General features: G+C 36.0%; 1 protein-coding gene across 1 annotated transcript in view; it reads right to left on the bottom strand.

Annotated features, from left to right (window-relative positions):
* Window positions 1–6,373: 6,373 nt before the first annotated feature.
* Window positions 6,374–16,884, bottom strand: part of LOC139890768 (receptor-like protein kinase FERONIA) — a 29,424-nt gene continuing 18,913 nt past the window's right edge. Inside the window, exon 3 of the mRNA XM_071873681.1 lies at window positions 6,374–6,450. The gene's annotated coding sequence lies outside the window, so the exon portion shown is untranslated. The remainder of the gene's footprint in view (window positions 6,451–16,884) is intronic.

Raw genomic sequence — 16,884 nt, 5'->3', positions numbered from 1 at the left:
GTATACTTCGAGCAAAGTACCTAATTACACATTCAATACACAACTAATGGCATTTACCACATTACTTACACTTTGAGCATTTAATGACCCAATTCGCATTAAATGACTCAACCACACCCAAAACCGCCCTTAAATGGCCGAGACTCGACTTTAATCACTAATACTAGTGAATTAAAGTCTACTAACTTCGATTAACACAAACTTAGGGTAATTCATACCCATTTCACCTAATTAGGACAACTAGTACATTTTGACCCATTTTATATTACTTATACTCACATTCAAGTCAAAATTTCCCATTAACACTTCTTTCATTAAACTAAAAGTGCATTAGTGACTCACAACACCATTTGACACTTACAACCTAAAAACACAAGGCCAAAACCCTAGATTGTGGCTATTAGTGTTTCATTACAACAACATAACCCAAATTCACCCATTTTACCCTCAAATGGGTCACACAAATCTCTAGTAACCAAAACCCTAGCCATTAACCAATTAAAACTTAAAACATAAAGTTAGAACTTACCAAGACTATCCTCTTATAGCTAGTAACAAGGAGAACAAATTTAATTCTTGCTCCTAGGTTTGATTCACAAATCTCCAACTCCAAATCATAAGTTTAATCTAAAAGGGTTTTGTGTTTTGGGAGAGAAAATGGAAAGAAAAGAGAAAAGAAATTGCATTAAATGAACAAGTGGCTGAGATTTAATGCTCCAATCTGATCTATACGCAAAAAGACCAAATTACCCCTAAACCCTTTTAAAATTGAGCAGAAATCGGAGTCAGACCAGCAGAGATGCCGCGACGCTGCCCATTTGCCGCGGCGCGATGTATCGAAGGAAAAACGCCCCCTGTTAACCTGACTTCTGATCTGGAATTGCTTTATGTGTCAATGCGCGGCCCGGTTTATCGCTTCGCGGCATTAGCCGTCACCTGGACACCTCGACAACCTTAAACAAATTTTGATTTTATTTAATTCGTACACTTAAATCCCACTTCCTATATTCGCCTAACCCTCAACAACGGTCTCACAAGACTTAACGCTATCAAAACCCATGTATAAACTTGTATATGCACCCATTATCAAGTATGTATATATATATATATATATATATATATATATATATATATATATATATATATATATATATATATATATATATACAATTATGCATAATCTAGCGAGTTACAAACGTACAATGATTAAGTATGTACCTTTCAATATGTACGAGAAAAACGGGATGTTACAACCCTCCCCCACTTGAATCGAAACGCGTCCTCGCGATCCAAGCCGCATGACAAGCCGGAAGATAAACCAACACAAACTCTTCGGGCTCCCAAGAAAACTCGGAACCCTTACTACGACGCCATTGAACTTTAAAAGTCCTAACCTCTTTATGTCTTAACCTTTTGACCTTCTCATCAAGTATGGCAATCGGTTCCTCGATATACTCTAACTTATTATTTAGCTCAATCACTTCTAATGGCACCCAAGATGAATCATCCGCAAGACACTTACGGAGATGGGAAACATGAAATGTATTATGGATCCCCGCAAGCTCTTCGGGTAATTCCAAACGATACGCGACTTCACCAACACGAGCTAAAACCTTAAATGGTCCAATAAACCGAGGAGCTAACTTTCCTCATTTCCGGAATCGAATAATACCTTTCCATGGCGAAACCTTAAGCATCACCATGTCACCTTCTTGAAATTTGATCGTTCGTCTACGTTTGTCGGCATACGACTTTTGCCTATCTTGAGCCTTCTTCAAATGCTCTCGAATCATATCAATCTTACTATTCGTCTCTAAGACCAAATCGGTACTCCCGATTTCCTTTTGTCCCACTTCACCCCAAAAAATCGGGGTTCGACACCTACGCCCATAAAGCATCTCATAAGGTGGCATCCCAATACTAGTATGATAATTATTATTGTACGAGAATTCCACCAAAGGTAAGTGCTCGTCCCAACTACCACCAAAATCGATAATACACGCCCGTAACATATCCTCCAAAGTTTGATTCGTACATTCGGTTTGACCGTCCGTTTGAGGATGATACGTCGTGCTCAATTTCAATTGTGTACCCATATCCTCATGAAACTTTTCCCAAAATCGAGATGTAAAATGAGTATCTCGATCTGAAACAATCGATATAGGAACACCGTGTCAAGAGATGACTTCCTTGATAAACAACTTAGCCAAGGTCTCCGACGATATCGCTTCCTTAATGGGAAGAAACAAAGCACTCTTCGTCAGTCGGTCAACTATAACCCAAATCGAATCAAACTGGGTTCTCGCCGTTTTAGGTAACTTTGTGATGAAATCCATGGTAATGTTCTCCCATTTCCATTTCGGGATTTCTAACGGTTGTAACTTACCATACGGCTTTTGGTGCTCGGCCTTAACTTGCAAGCACGTGACGCATTGCTCAACATACTTCACAACATCATGTTTCATGCCCGGCCACCAATAATCTTTCCTTAAATCAAGATACATTTTCGTTGCGCCCGGATGAATGGAATACTTTAACTTATGTGCTTCATCAAGTAGCACTTGTCGATAATCTCCCATCTTAGGCACCCACACTCTTCCTTGAAAAGACAACAAACCCCGCGAGCCCATAGAAATGAACTCCGATTGTCCCACAATTCGCTCTGCAAGCTTGTTGTGAACGTAAGCGTCTATTTGAATCACGCCGAGTTTTTCAAGAAAATCGTTAGTAATAATCATACGTAACAATCCCATTCGTAACGCCGGGTGATGACTCTTTCGACTTAACGCATCCGCGACCACATTCGCCTTGCCCGGATGATAAAGTATCTCACAATCATAGTCTTTTACCACATCCATCCACCTACGTTGATGATAATTCAAATCTCATTGATTAAAGAGATGTTTCAAACTCTTATGATCCGAATAAATCGTACACTTGAAACCATTCAAGTAATGGCGCCAAATTTTCAATGCATGCACAACCGCCGCCAACTCAAGATCATGAGTCGGATATTTTGTCTCGTGTTCCTTTAATTGTCGAGAGGCATAAGCTATGACTTTACCTCTTTGCATTAGAACACACCCGAGTCCATATAACGAAGCATCACAATAAACCATCATGTCTTCCACTCCTTCCGGCAACACTAACACCGGAGCTTGACACAACTTCTCTTTTAGCAATTGAAAAGCAATTTCTTGCTCATCCGCCCAATTAAATCTCGCGTTCTTCCTTGTCAACTTCGTCAATGAAGAAGCGATTTTAGAAAAGTCTTGGATAAATCGACGATAATAACCGGCCAATCCGAGAAAACTCCGGATTTCCGTAGGCGTAGTCGGTTGTCTCCAACTCTTCACCGTCTCTATCTTCCCCGGATCTACTTGAATGCCATCTTTGTTCACAATGTGACCAAGGAATTGAACCTCCCTTAGCCAAAATTCACATTTGGAGAACTTAGCATACAACTTCTCCTTCCGCAACGTCTTTAACACACACCTTAAATGAAGTTCATGTTCTTTCTTACTCTTCGAATAGACAAGTATGTCGTCAATGAACACAATTACTGACTTATCCAACATAGGTTGGCACACTCAGTTCATTAGATCCATGAATGCCGCCGATGCATTCGTAAGACCAAATGGCATTACTACGAATTCAAAATGCCCGTAACGCGTCCGAAAAGCCGTTTTCTCGATATCTTCCTCACGGACCCGCATTTGGTGATAGCCGGACCGTAGGTCGATCTTAGAGAAATACGTCGCACCTTGAAGTTGGTCAAACAAATCGTCAATCCGAGGTAATGGATAACGATTCTTGATCGTCACTTTATTCAGCTCCCGGTAATCGATGCACATCCGCATACTACCATCCTTCTTTTTCACGAATAAAACCGGAGCGCCCCACGGCGAAGCACTCGGTCAAATAAAACCCTTCTCAAGCAACTCTTGGGTTTGATTTAAAAACTCTTGCATTTCCGTTGGTGCTAAACGATAAGGAGTTTTAGCAATGGGAGTAGCTCCCGGAACCAACTCAATGCGAAATTCAACTTGTCTTTCCGCCGGAACACCCAGTAACTCATCCGGAAAAACGTCTTCGAATTCACTAACCACCAGAATTTTACGAATGGGTGGTGGCTCGTCACGAGTATCAACAACATGGGCAATAAAATCCATGCCACACTAACAAGAAAACGACGTGCCCGCGCAAAAGAACATATCGGCACAAGTCTTCATCGCTTATCGCCATGAATAATTAGCTCTCCCCCACTTGAGGTTTTCACACGAATAGATTTTTCATGGACTGCAATATCGGCTCTATTATGATCAAGCCAATCCATACCAATAACGATATCAAAATCTCCCAAAGTCATCGGGATAAGATCAATCTTAAAGTTTTCGGCACCAAAAACAACATCACAATTATTACACACATCAACCACTAACACCGTCTTGCCGTCCGCTATTTCTACTTCTACCGGATGACTCAACTTAGCTAATGGTTTATTAAGTTTAGGCACAAATTTTGGTGACACGAACGACAAGTTAGCACCACTATCAAAAAGTATCCTTGCCGGATTAGAATTAACCATGAAAGTACCTGAGACTACTTCGTTTGATTGTTTGGCTTCATCATTGGTCATTAAATAGTTACGACCCCTAGCCGTACCCGCCGCCTTCTCTAACTTCTTAGCATGATCATTATTCAAATCGGGGCATTCCGGCCTCTTGTGCCCTTCTTTACCATAATTAAAGCAAGTGACTTTGGTCGACGCCTTGGTGCAATCACGGGTCATGTGTCCTTTTTGATTAAAATTATAACACGTGGGTCCGAAATCTTCGGAAGCACCCTTCTTCACACTATTAACGCTTTCGGAGCCTTTCTTGTTTTTTTTATTTGAAAAGTTCGAATAGCTCGAACCTTCAAACTTTCTCTTCGAAAAAGTGAAATCGCTTTTCCTTGGAACCTCCGGCTCAAAACCCCTAACCAATTCGTATAAATCTTCAAATGACTTGGCCATTCCCCTGCTAATCTTACCCTTCAACTCATCACTTAAAGTACGGTAGAAATCTAACATCAACTTGTGATCATCACCAACGTACTCTGGACAAAAACGAGTCTTTGCCAAGAAGGCAAACTTGAGAGTAAGCAAGTCCATTGAACCTTGTCGCAAATGGTGCAACTCGTCCCGGATTTTATCAAGATCGGAAGAAGTTCGGTATTCTTGGAAAAATTCCTTCTTAAACTCATCCCATGTCAAGCACATGCATTGCTCTTCACCATAAAATTTGATTTTATCGTCCCACCACAACTTGCCCTCTTCGCGCAACATGCTAGACCCATACCTCGTCTTCTTCTCGGGAGGACACTCCGCGGTACGGAACGCTCCCTCGATATCAGAAATCCAACAAGTGCTTTTCAATGGATCCCTCACCCCATTAAACATCGGAGGTTGAGTATCCTTGAAATTTTTGTAGTGGAAGTCCCGTCTTCCTTCACCTCCTTCACCTCGAGGATAAATGTTTCTAGCCTCTAAAGCCTCCCCTATTGCGTCTTTCATTCGATCATTGATCATTTCGGTCACTTGTCCATCGACCGACTCTTGGAAGACCTTTCGGATATCATCAAGAAAATCCTTCTTTAGCCTTTTAAAGATGGCCTCAACCTTGGCCGTTAGTTCAACGTCCTCACTCGTACTTCTGTCATTGGTGTCGTGTCCATTTCTCATCTTCATTCTATAAAACGAAGTAAATTAAGCAACAAAACGAAAGGACTTAACACATATGTATATATATATATATATACACCACACTACCCCATCTTGCTCAACAATCGTCGTACATCTCTTGTTCGACACGATTTGAACCCGTAGTAATGGTAGCTAGTCATTACCACGCGAGCACATGGCATTAACTCACTAGTACAACGTCTATCTCGCTTGATGATTGCAATTACAACACAAAACAATTAGTACAAGGTTAAATCACATAACCCTAAGCACTAACAAATCCCGATTAGACCCAAAGTCCTACAAGTCCCGCATAAAGCGCTCACACAATAAAGCCCAAGTCTAGGCACCTATCTCAAGTCGCCTAAATCCCTTAGACCATGCTCTGATACCACTTGAAACAACCCAACCCGTATTCCATACGATAATTTTTTTTATACACATTTACGCGCCAATTAAATATGCAAACCATTCCACAAGTTCCATTTAAACGTACAACAATTTAAATGTTTACAAAAGGCACGAAGGCCATTAATTAAGTTTAATACAAGTTTGACCTACTACAATGATAGTTTATAATCCAAACGACACTCGAGCATGGTTTAGGGCTAAACTACCCAAAACATTAGGCCAACTTCAAAAGCTATCCCAAAATCACCTCCTGTCAACATAAACGGGAGACAACTAATCCAACCGTATGCCCTTACCCTTGTCCAAGCTGGAACCTATAAAATGGTAAACAATGAGAGGGTAAGCAATGCTTAGTGAGTGCAACAATTATACATACATATATATAACCTATCCATTTGCAATCACAATACCAAATACCTCATACGAACTTGTAACTCAAATAGCATGTTGATGTCAAAGCAGAGGGGTATAAAATACTATTAATTTTTACTAGGAAATACTATTAAATACGATACAATTTTACACAAGATATTTATTTATTTATAGAATGGATATACTTAAACCTTGCTACAACACTTATAGGCAGTGTACCTAATCGTACAGTAGTGTAGTTTTTAGTAAGTCCGGTTCGTTCCACAGGGAAATCTTTAAACAAAGCTCAACGCTATATTAGTTAACTTTTATAAAAATACAAATATATATATAGGTAATATTATTATTATAAAGGGGGGGTTTTTACCGTTTAATGACCGGTTTGTCGATTTTAAAACTTTAGTCGCAGTTAAAACCTAATGTAAAATATAAAATAAATACAAGACTTTAAATTAAAGCGTAAAGTAAATAACGATAATGAAATTGCGAATAAAAATGCGATAAAATAAAATTACGATAATTAAAAGGTACGATAATTAAAAGTGCGATTAAATAAAATAACAATAAATAAAAGTGCGATAATTAGAAGTGCAATTAAATATAAAATAAAGGAAATTAAATATGAAATAAAAGAATTATGCTTATTTAAACTTCCGTAATCATGATGTTTGACGTGTTGATTTTAGTTTTATGCCCATGGGTTAATTGTCCTTTGTCCTGGATTATTCAATATGTCCGTCTGGTTTTTGTCCATAACAGTCCATCAGTCATAAATATAAATTGCAAGTGTCCTTGTCAAATTATTATTATACCCGAAGATAAATATTCCAACTAATTGGGGATTCGAATTGTAACAAGGTTTTAATACTTTGTTTAATGAATACACCAGGTTATCGACTGCGTGTAAACCAAGGTTTTACTACTTTGTTAACAATTACACCAATTACCCTTGAATGTAATTTCACCCCTGTTTTAATTATTCTAGTGGCTATTAATCCATTCCCGTGTCCGGTTAAATGAACGATTATTCGTACATATAAATACCCCGCCCATCGTGTCCAATTGAGTGTATATGGTAGTTTATAGGGACGCCTAATTGTAAATCTTTATATTAACATTAACAAACTTTCATTTAGTTAAACAAATATAAAGCCCATTAATAGCCCATAGCCTAGTTTCCACAAGTGTCGTTCTTTTATCCAAACCCCAATTATGGTACAAAGCCCAATTACCCAATTTTAGTAATTAGCCCAACATCATGATTACTTCGTTTTAAATAAGCATAATAATAACTTAGCTACGAGACATTAATATAAAAAGGTTGAACATAACTTACAATGATTAAAAATAGCGTAGCGTTACACGGACAGAATTTCGACTTACACCCTTACAACATTCGCTAACATACCCTTATTATTAGAATTATAATTAAAATTAAAATATAAATTATAAATATAAATATATATTACTTCGTATGAATGAGAAGAAAAAATGATGATGATTTTGATCAGAATTCGGGTTGATTTATAGCCAGACTTGAAATTTGGGGCTCCGCGACTCGCGGCCAAATACCCTTAAAACTCCGCGAGTCGCGGAGAGGTATTTACAGTTTACACCCTTGGAGTTTCCTGCTGCCGACGGTTTTAAATATATATATATAATATATATATAATTAATATAATTAATTATATATTATATTATATTTATATATATAGTTAACTTGTAATTTTTAGTCCGTTGCGTCGAGCGTTAAGAATTGACTCTGGTCCCGGTTCCGGTTTTTCGAACGTCCTCGCGTACAATTTAATATCTTGTACTTTGCGTTTTGAATCTTGTACTCTTGTGATTTCGAGACGTTTCTTATCAATAATTGGAACCTTTTTGATTGTCTTTTGTTCTTTTGAGCTTTTTGGTCGTTTGCGTCTTCAATTCGTCGAATCTGTCTTTTGTCTTCACCTTTTATTATTTAAACGAATATCACTTGTAAATAGAACAATTGCAACTAAAAGCTTGTCTTTCTTGAGGAATAATGCTATGAAATATATGTTCGTTTTTAGCATTATCACATGTCAACATACCCGTAACACTAACAAGTCGTACATTATCACACTACTCCATTAGCATATACTCAACTCAATATATATTATATGCTAAACAAAACATCAATCTCAATATGGTTAACCAATAACACTATGGTGCTACCGGCTCGTGGTTCACACCATACGCTTTTGAGTCATACTCATTTATAGTGCTACCGGCTCGTGGTTCACACTCAATGCTACCGGCTCGTGGTTCACATCTTAGTTTATAGTGCTACCGGCTCGTGGTTCACACTCGATGCTACCGACTCGTGGTTCACATCCTATCCCACACATGTTATGGCACTACCAGCTCGGTGGTTCATACCATAACATTCACAAATAAATACGCTATATACACATACGTATAATTACTCCACTCACCTTAACACTTCGGTGATGATTTAATTGCTTTCGTATACTTCGATCAAAGTGCCTAATACATAGGTACACATTCAATACACAACTAATGGCATTTACCACATTACTTACACTTTGAGCATTTAATGACCCAATTCACATTAAATGACTCAACCACACCCAAAACCGCCCTTAAATGGTCGAGACTCGACTTTAATCACTAATACTAGTGAATTAAAGTCTACTAACTTCGATTAACACAAACTTAGGGTAATTCATACCCATTTCACCTAATTAGGTCAACTAGTACATTTTGACCCATTTTATATTACTTAGACTCGCATTCAAGTCAAAATTTCCCATTAACACTTCTTTCATTAAACTAAAAGTGTATTAGTGACTAAGAACACCATTTGACACTTACAACCTCAAAACACAAGGCCAAAACCCTAGATTGTGGCTATTAGGGTTTCATTACAACAACATAACCCAAATTCACCCATTTTACCCTCAAATGGGTCACACAAATCTCTAGTGACCAAAACCCTAGCCATTAACCAATTAAAACTTAAAACATAAAGTTAGAACTTACCAAGACTATCCTCTTGTAGCTAGTAACAAGGAGAACAACTTTAATTCTTGCTCATAGGTTTGATTCACAAATCTCCAACTCCAAATCTTAAGTTTAATCTAAAAGGGTTTTGTGTTTTGGGAGAGAAAATGGAAAGAAAAGAGAAAAGAAATTGCATTAAATGAACAAGTGGCTGAGATTTAATGCTCCAATCTGATCTACACGTAAAAAGACCAAATTACCCCTAAACCCTTTTAAAATTGAGCAGAAATCGGAGTCAGACCAGCAGAGATGCCGCGGCGCGATGTTGAAATGTCCCGTTCTTATTGATTAAAAACGTTCCATATTAATTGATTTCGTTGCGAGGTTTTGACCTCTATATGAGACGTTTTTCAAAGACTGCATTCATTTTAAAACAAACCATAAGCTTTATTTCATCAATAAAGGTTTAAAAAGCTTTACGTAGATTATCAAATAATGATAATCTAAAATATCCTGTTTACACACGACCATTACATAATGGTTTACAATACAAATATGTTACAACAAAATAAGTTTCTTGAATGCAGTTTTTACACAATATCATACAAGCATGGACTCCAAATCTCGTCCTTATTTAAGTATGCGACAGCGGAAGCTCTTAATAATCACCTGAGAATAAACATGCTTAAAACGTCAACAAAAATGTTGGTGAGTTATAGGTTTAACCTATATATATCAAATCATAATAATAGACCACAAGATTTCATATTTCAATACACATCCCATACATAGAGATAAAAATCATTCATATGGTGAACACCTGGTAACCGACATTAACAAGATGCATATATAAGAATATCCCCATCATTCCGGGACACCCTTCGGATATGATATAAATTTCAAAGTACTAAAGCATCCGGTACTTTGGATGGGGTTTGTTAGGCCCAATAGATCTATCTTTAGGATTCGCGTCAATTATGGTGTCTGTTCCCTAATTCTTAGATTACCAGACTTAATAAAAAGGGACATATTCGATTTCGATAATTCATCCATAGAATGTAGTTTCACGTACTTGTGTCTATTTTGTAAATCATTTATAAAACCTGCATGTATTCTCATCCCAAAAATATTAGATTTTAAAAGTGGGACTATAACTCACTTTCACAGATTTTTTACTTCGTCGGGAAGTAAGACTTGGCCACTGATTGATTCACGAACCTATAACAATATATACATATATATATATATCAAAGTATGTTCAAAATATATTTACAACACTTTTAATATATTTTGATGTTTTAAGTTTATTAAGTCAGCTGTCCTCGTTAGTAACCTACAACTAGTTGTCCACAGTTAGATGTACAGAAATAAATCGATAAATATTATCTTGAATCAATCCACGACCCAGTGTATACGTATCTCAGTATTGATCACAATTCAAACTATATATATTTTGGAATCAACCTCAACCCTGTATAGCTAACTCCAACATTCACATATAGAGTGTCTATGGTTGTTCTGAAATATATATAGATGTGTCGACATGATAGGTCGAAATATTGTATACGTGTCTATGGTATCTCAAGATTACATAATATAAAATACAAGTTGATTAAGTTATGGTTGGAATAGATTTGTTACCAATTTTAACGTAGCTAAAATGAGAAAAATTATCCAATCTTGTTTTACCCATAACTTCTTCATTTTAAATCCGTTTTGAGTGAATCAAATTGCTATGTGATAAGGCTAAAAAGGAACATATATTTCATAGCATTACCCCCCAAGAAAGACAAGATTTTAGTTGCAATTGTTCCATTTTCAAGTAATATTCGTTTATATTAAATAAGTGCGAAGACAAAAGGCGAAAACGACGAATTGAAGACACAAAGGTCCAAAAAGCTCAAAAGTACAACATACAATTAAAAAGGTTCAAATTATTGATGAGGAACGTCTAAAAATGACAAGAGTACAAGTTACAAAACGCAAAGTACACGATATAAAATAGTACGCAAGGACGTTCGAAAATCCGGAACCGGGACATGAGTCAACTCTCAACGCTCGACGCAACGGTGTAAAAATTACGAGTCAACTATGCACAAGAATAAAATATAATATTTAAATAATTCATAATAAGAATAATATTAAATAATAAAAAGTTGTTAATTGAGCATAGTTAAGGGGTCATAAGTGAAAGTTTGAATTCAAAATTCGTCTATAAAAGAACGAATATCGATTATAGATCTATCCCAATTCTCTCTTTCTATCTTTCTGTAAACATATTTATATATATTATAATTTTAATTTTAATTTTAGATAATAATAATAATGGTATGTTAGCGAATATTGTAAGAAATATTTTACGGGTTTTAAGTCGAAATTCTGTCCGAGCAACGCTACGCGATTAATAATCACTGTAAGTTATGTTCTTCCTTTTTAAATTAATGTCTCGTAACTAAGTTATTATTATGCTTATTTAAGCCGAAGTAATCGTGATGTTTGACTAAATATTAAGACGGGGTTATTGGATTTTGTACCATAATTAAGGTTTGGGCAAAAGACCGACACTTGTGGAAATTGGACTATTGACTATTAATAAATGGGGGGTATTGTCTAATTGAGTGACAACTCATTGGAGTCTGTCGAACCTATCTTCAAATTAATTATCCTAATAATTAATAATGATTATGGTTGTCCTATTTAGTGACGTTCATATGGAATCTATTATAATCATTTAATTAATTATTCGGGTTGGGTAATTGATTATTCAAACTGATCAAGTGGGTAAATTAATATTCATATCTAATCAAAACAGGGGTGGATTACATACAGTGATAACTGGTGTAATTGTTGACAGAAGTGATAACTGCGTCACAGTTTAAATCCTTAATTAGTTGGAATATTTGACTTCGGGTATAAGGGTAATTTGATGAGGACACTCGCACTTTATATTTATGACCGATGGACTATTATGGACAAAAACCAGATAGGTATCAAATAAACCATGACAAAGGACAATTAACCCGGGTAACAATTAATTAAAATCAAAACGTTAAACATCATGATTACGGAAGTTTAAATAAGCATAATCCTTTTATTTCATATTCTATCGCAATTTTATTTATTGTTATTTTATTTATCGTCATTTATTTATTTTACGCACTTTAATTATTGTCATTTATCTTTACGCTTAAAAATATAAAATCGACAAACCGGTCATTAAACGGTAAAAACCCCCCCTTTTATAATAATATTACTACTTATATATATATATTTATATAAATATAGTTTTATAAAAATATAGTACGTAATCACTAGCTCCCTGTGGAACGAACCGGACTTACTAAAAACTACACTACTCTACGATTAGGTACACTGCCTATAGTGTTGTAGCAAGGTTTAGGTATATCCCATCCGTAAATTAATAAAACTTGTGTCATATTTTGTAGTATTTCCAAGTAAAAATAATACTATTTCGTACCCTCACGCTACATCATCAAGTTTTTGGCGCCGCTGCCGGGGAAACGTTAAAACGCTATATTTTTAATTTATATTTGTAAAAATAAAATTATATAAAACAAAGTAATTTTGGGGACACGTTGTGTCTAATAGATTTTTTTTTTAATTAGTTTTTATAGATTTTCACTAGATTTCACTAGATTTTCACCCTTCTTTTTCTTTGTTTCTATCGTGACCACCAAAAGCAAAAGCAAAAGCAACGGGTCCCACTTCTTAATTGCCTACTAAAAATACCTTATTCATTTTCTTGGATGCTGTGCTTTAATAGAAATAAAAAAAAAGAACGAAATGAGATTTGGTACAAGTTAATGACTGTAATTAATTTAATTGTTAATAAATCTAGTCGCAGATCATTTATATGAGATTTGGACTTATTTTATTTTAAAAAAAAAAAAAAAAAACTAAAAAAAACAAAAACGTAAAAAAAAAAACTAAAAAAAACAAAAACGTAAAAAAAAAAAAAAAAAAAAAAAAAAAACGAGTTTTGAGCCTGCATCAATTTTGAATCTGCATTATTTTGAGCTTGCATAGTTTTGAATCTGCATCAGTTTTGAGCCTGCATAATTTTGAATCTGCACTCCATTTTGAGCCTGCATATAAAAAAAAAATAAAAATAAAAAAAATTATAAAAAAATATATTTTTAAGATTTTGTCTATAAAAAAAAATGTTTTTTTTTAGTTTTATTACCTTTAGATTTTTAGACTATATTCGCAACTTTTAGTATTAAGTTTAGTTTTGCCATAGTTATTTTTACTTCTAGAATTTTTAGGCTTTGCCGTAAAATCCCTTAAGTGCTTATTCCTTAGACTAAGTTTTAGGTGCTTTAGAATTTTACGACGCCGTATTTCGCACTACTTTCTTATTTTTATTTTTCGACGCCTATTTTTCGACCTTTTATTTTTCAACATTTTTCGACGCGCAATCTATTTCTTCCTTATTTCTCGATACTCTAGTTTTTAGGACTTAGAATTTTCTATACTTCTTATCTAAATCTTAAAACGGAAAGAAAAATTATTTAAGCGGTTAAATTAATAGACGTTGACATTTTTCTGGTTCGTAGTAATAGTTGGATTTGTTAGTGGCTAGTTGTGGGCTTCCGATTTAAAGGGTCCTGGCTACCTGCTACATCTTTTGGCTATTCGAAACGTGGGCAAAATCAGAAAAGTCTATTAATTGGACAACTTATATAAGTTTTTCTTATTTTTATAACTAATAGGATATTCTGTGAATGCACCGAGCAAAACGTTCGCCGCCTGTCATACGTTCACCACCTGTAACTCGATCAAGACATTTAGCAAATATCGCCGCCGTTGATTTTTCTTTAGAATCATCATCCAGTCGACCGAATACTCAAACTCAAATTTCCGATAACCCAGTTTTTGAAACCAACCTCACAATTGAGAATCCGGAGAATACTCAGGGACAATTCCGAGACCCTGATCCATTAATTATTCCTCCAGAACCTCCAATCATTCAAACAGAGATTGTTGAGGAAGAAACCATTAAATCAGAATCCTCTAGTGATTCAGAATCAACACATCCAATCATGGAAAATCTGGAACCTCTAAGTATGGAAGATCGAATGAGAGCTAAACGCACTGGCCAAGGTCACGCCATTATTAAGCCAGAAGTTAATGCTCCAGATTATGAAATCAAAGGACAAATTCTACACATGGTAACTAATCAGTGCCAATATAGTGGTACGCCGAATGAAGATCCAAACGAACATCTTCGTACCTTTAATAGGATCTGTACACTATTCAAAATCCGAGAAGTGGAGGATGAACAGATCTATCTCATGTTGTTTCCCTGGACTTTAAAGGGAGAAGCCAAAGATTGGTTAGAATCGTTACCTGAAGGGGCGATTGACGCATGGGATGTTTTAGTTGAAAAATTTCTTAAACGATTCTTTCCGGCATCCAAAGCCGTGAGACTTCAAGGAGAAATTGTTACGTTCGCGTAAAAGCCAAATGAAACATTATATGAGGCGTGGACAAGATTCGGAAGGATGTTGAGAGGATGTCCTCAACACGGTTTAGACACTTACCAAATAGTACAAATATTCTACCAAGGTGTCAACGTTGCTACACGAAAAGACATCGACATAACAGCTGGTGGTTCCATTATGAAGAAAACCGCAACTGAAGCTTATAAAATTATTGATAACACAGCATCCCACTCACATGAGTGGCACCAAGAAAAAGATATCTTTCGATCATCTAAAGCGGCTAGAGCTGATTCTAGCCATGACTTTGATTCCGTTTCCGCAAAAATAGATGCTTTCGAAAGACGAATGGAAAAGATGAATAAAGATATTCACGCAATACGAATCAGTTGTGAGCAATGCGGTGGACCACACTTAACGAAAGATTGTCACATTGAACCAACGATGGAACAACGAGAGAATGTTTCCTATATGAACCAAAGGCCGGGAAATAATTATCAAAATAATTATCAACCGCCAAAGCTGAACTTCAATCGAAATCAAAACATTCTTTACAATCCAAATGGACCCAACAATAACTCGTATAACCAACAAGGTTCGAATAACCAACCAACTCAAAACAACACTTTCAATCAACAAAGACCTAACTTGTATAAACCACCACAACAAACCGAAGAGAAAAAGCCAAATCTAGAAGAAATGATGGCAAAGCTAGTTGAATCTCAAGCACAATTTATTACATCTCAAACCCAAATGAATGAGAGGTTTGATCAGTCATTAAGAACTCAACAAGCTTCCATTTTGAATCTAGAAAAACACGTAGGTACTCTTGCTAGCATGATGAGTGAGAGGGAACAAGGAAAGCTACCGAGTAATACTGAAGTAAATCCTCGGAAAGAGAATGTTAATATGGTGTCAACAAATTCTGAAAAACCAGCTCCAGAAGATGGGAAGGTTTTAGATGTGAGTAACAATGAAGAAGTTACACCACCACCACCACCCGAGTATGTAAAGCCAGTGGTGACATCATACAATCCACCCATCCCGTTTCCAAGAAAAGGAGTTGAGTATGAGCAAGTAATAAGTAATAAAGATTGTGATACTTCTGGAAAGAAGAAGAAGAAAAAGAATAAGAAAGTACAAGAAACAAAAGCCGTAGAAGTAAACCCGGTGAATACAGTTCAACCAAAACCTCCACCTAGGGTAGGTGATCCGGGTGAATTTATTGTTCCTTGTCTACTTAGTGATTGTGTCATGTATAATGCACTAGCAGATTTAGGTGCAAGTGTGAGTGTTATGTCTCTTTCATTATATAAGAGATTAGGAGTAGGTGAGTTAAGTCCAACTGATATGAGTGTTCGACTCTTTGATCAAACCATTAAGCACCCAGTTGGAATTGCTGACAACCTACCCATTCAAGTAGGTAATTTAACCTTTCTAGTCGAATTCATTGTCATTGACATAGAAGAGGACCCAAACATTCCTCTAATTTTAGGTCGACCATTCTTTGCATCCACCGGGGCGTTATTTGATGTAGGAAATGGAAGAATGACACTTAAAAGTGGTGACAAATCTATCACCTTTATGATTCGAAAGTCTAAATCTCCACCAACCAAAACCGTTGAACCAGAAAAAATGATTGGTAAGCACCATGTTGTTTTACCAACTCCAACGGTAGTGCTTAATAATAATAAAACGCCTAAGTGTGGGGAAAATGAAGTAACACCTAATGATGACATGATAACAAAGAACCCCGTTATTGATACGAAATTAAATGACCCCGTTATTAACAGTTCAATGAAGAAACTTTTTAAACGGGCTATTGATGCTAGAAGTAAGGGGAACTTTAAGTTATGTAACCAGTTAGTATCCAATCTGTCGCCTAAAGAAAGGGCGAAGCTAGTTGAATTATGAGATATTACG

This window comes from Rutidosis leptorrhynchoides, chromosome 2 (genome assembly GCF_046630445.1).
Source record: "Rutidosis leptorrhynchoides isolate AG116_Rl617_1_P2 chromosome 2, CSIRO_AGI_Rlap_v1, whole genome shotgun sequence".
Lineage (NCBI taxonomy): Eukaryota > Viridiplantae > Streptophyta > Magnoliopsida > Asterales > Asteraceae > Rutidosis > Rutidosis leptorrhynchoides.
The sequence above is the reverse complement of the archived record's forward strand: the minus strand, read 5'-3'. Positions and strand labels throughout refer to the sequence as shown.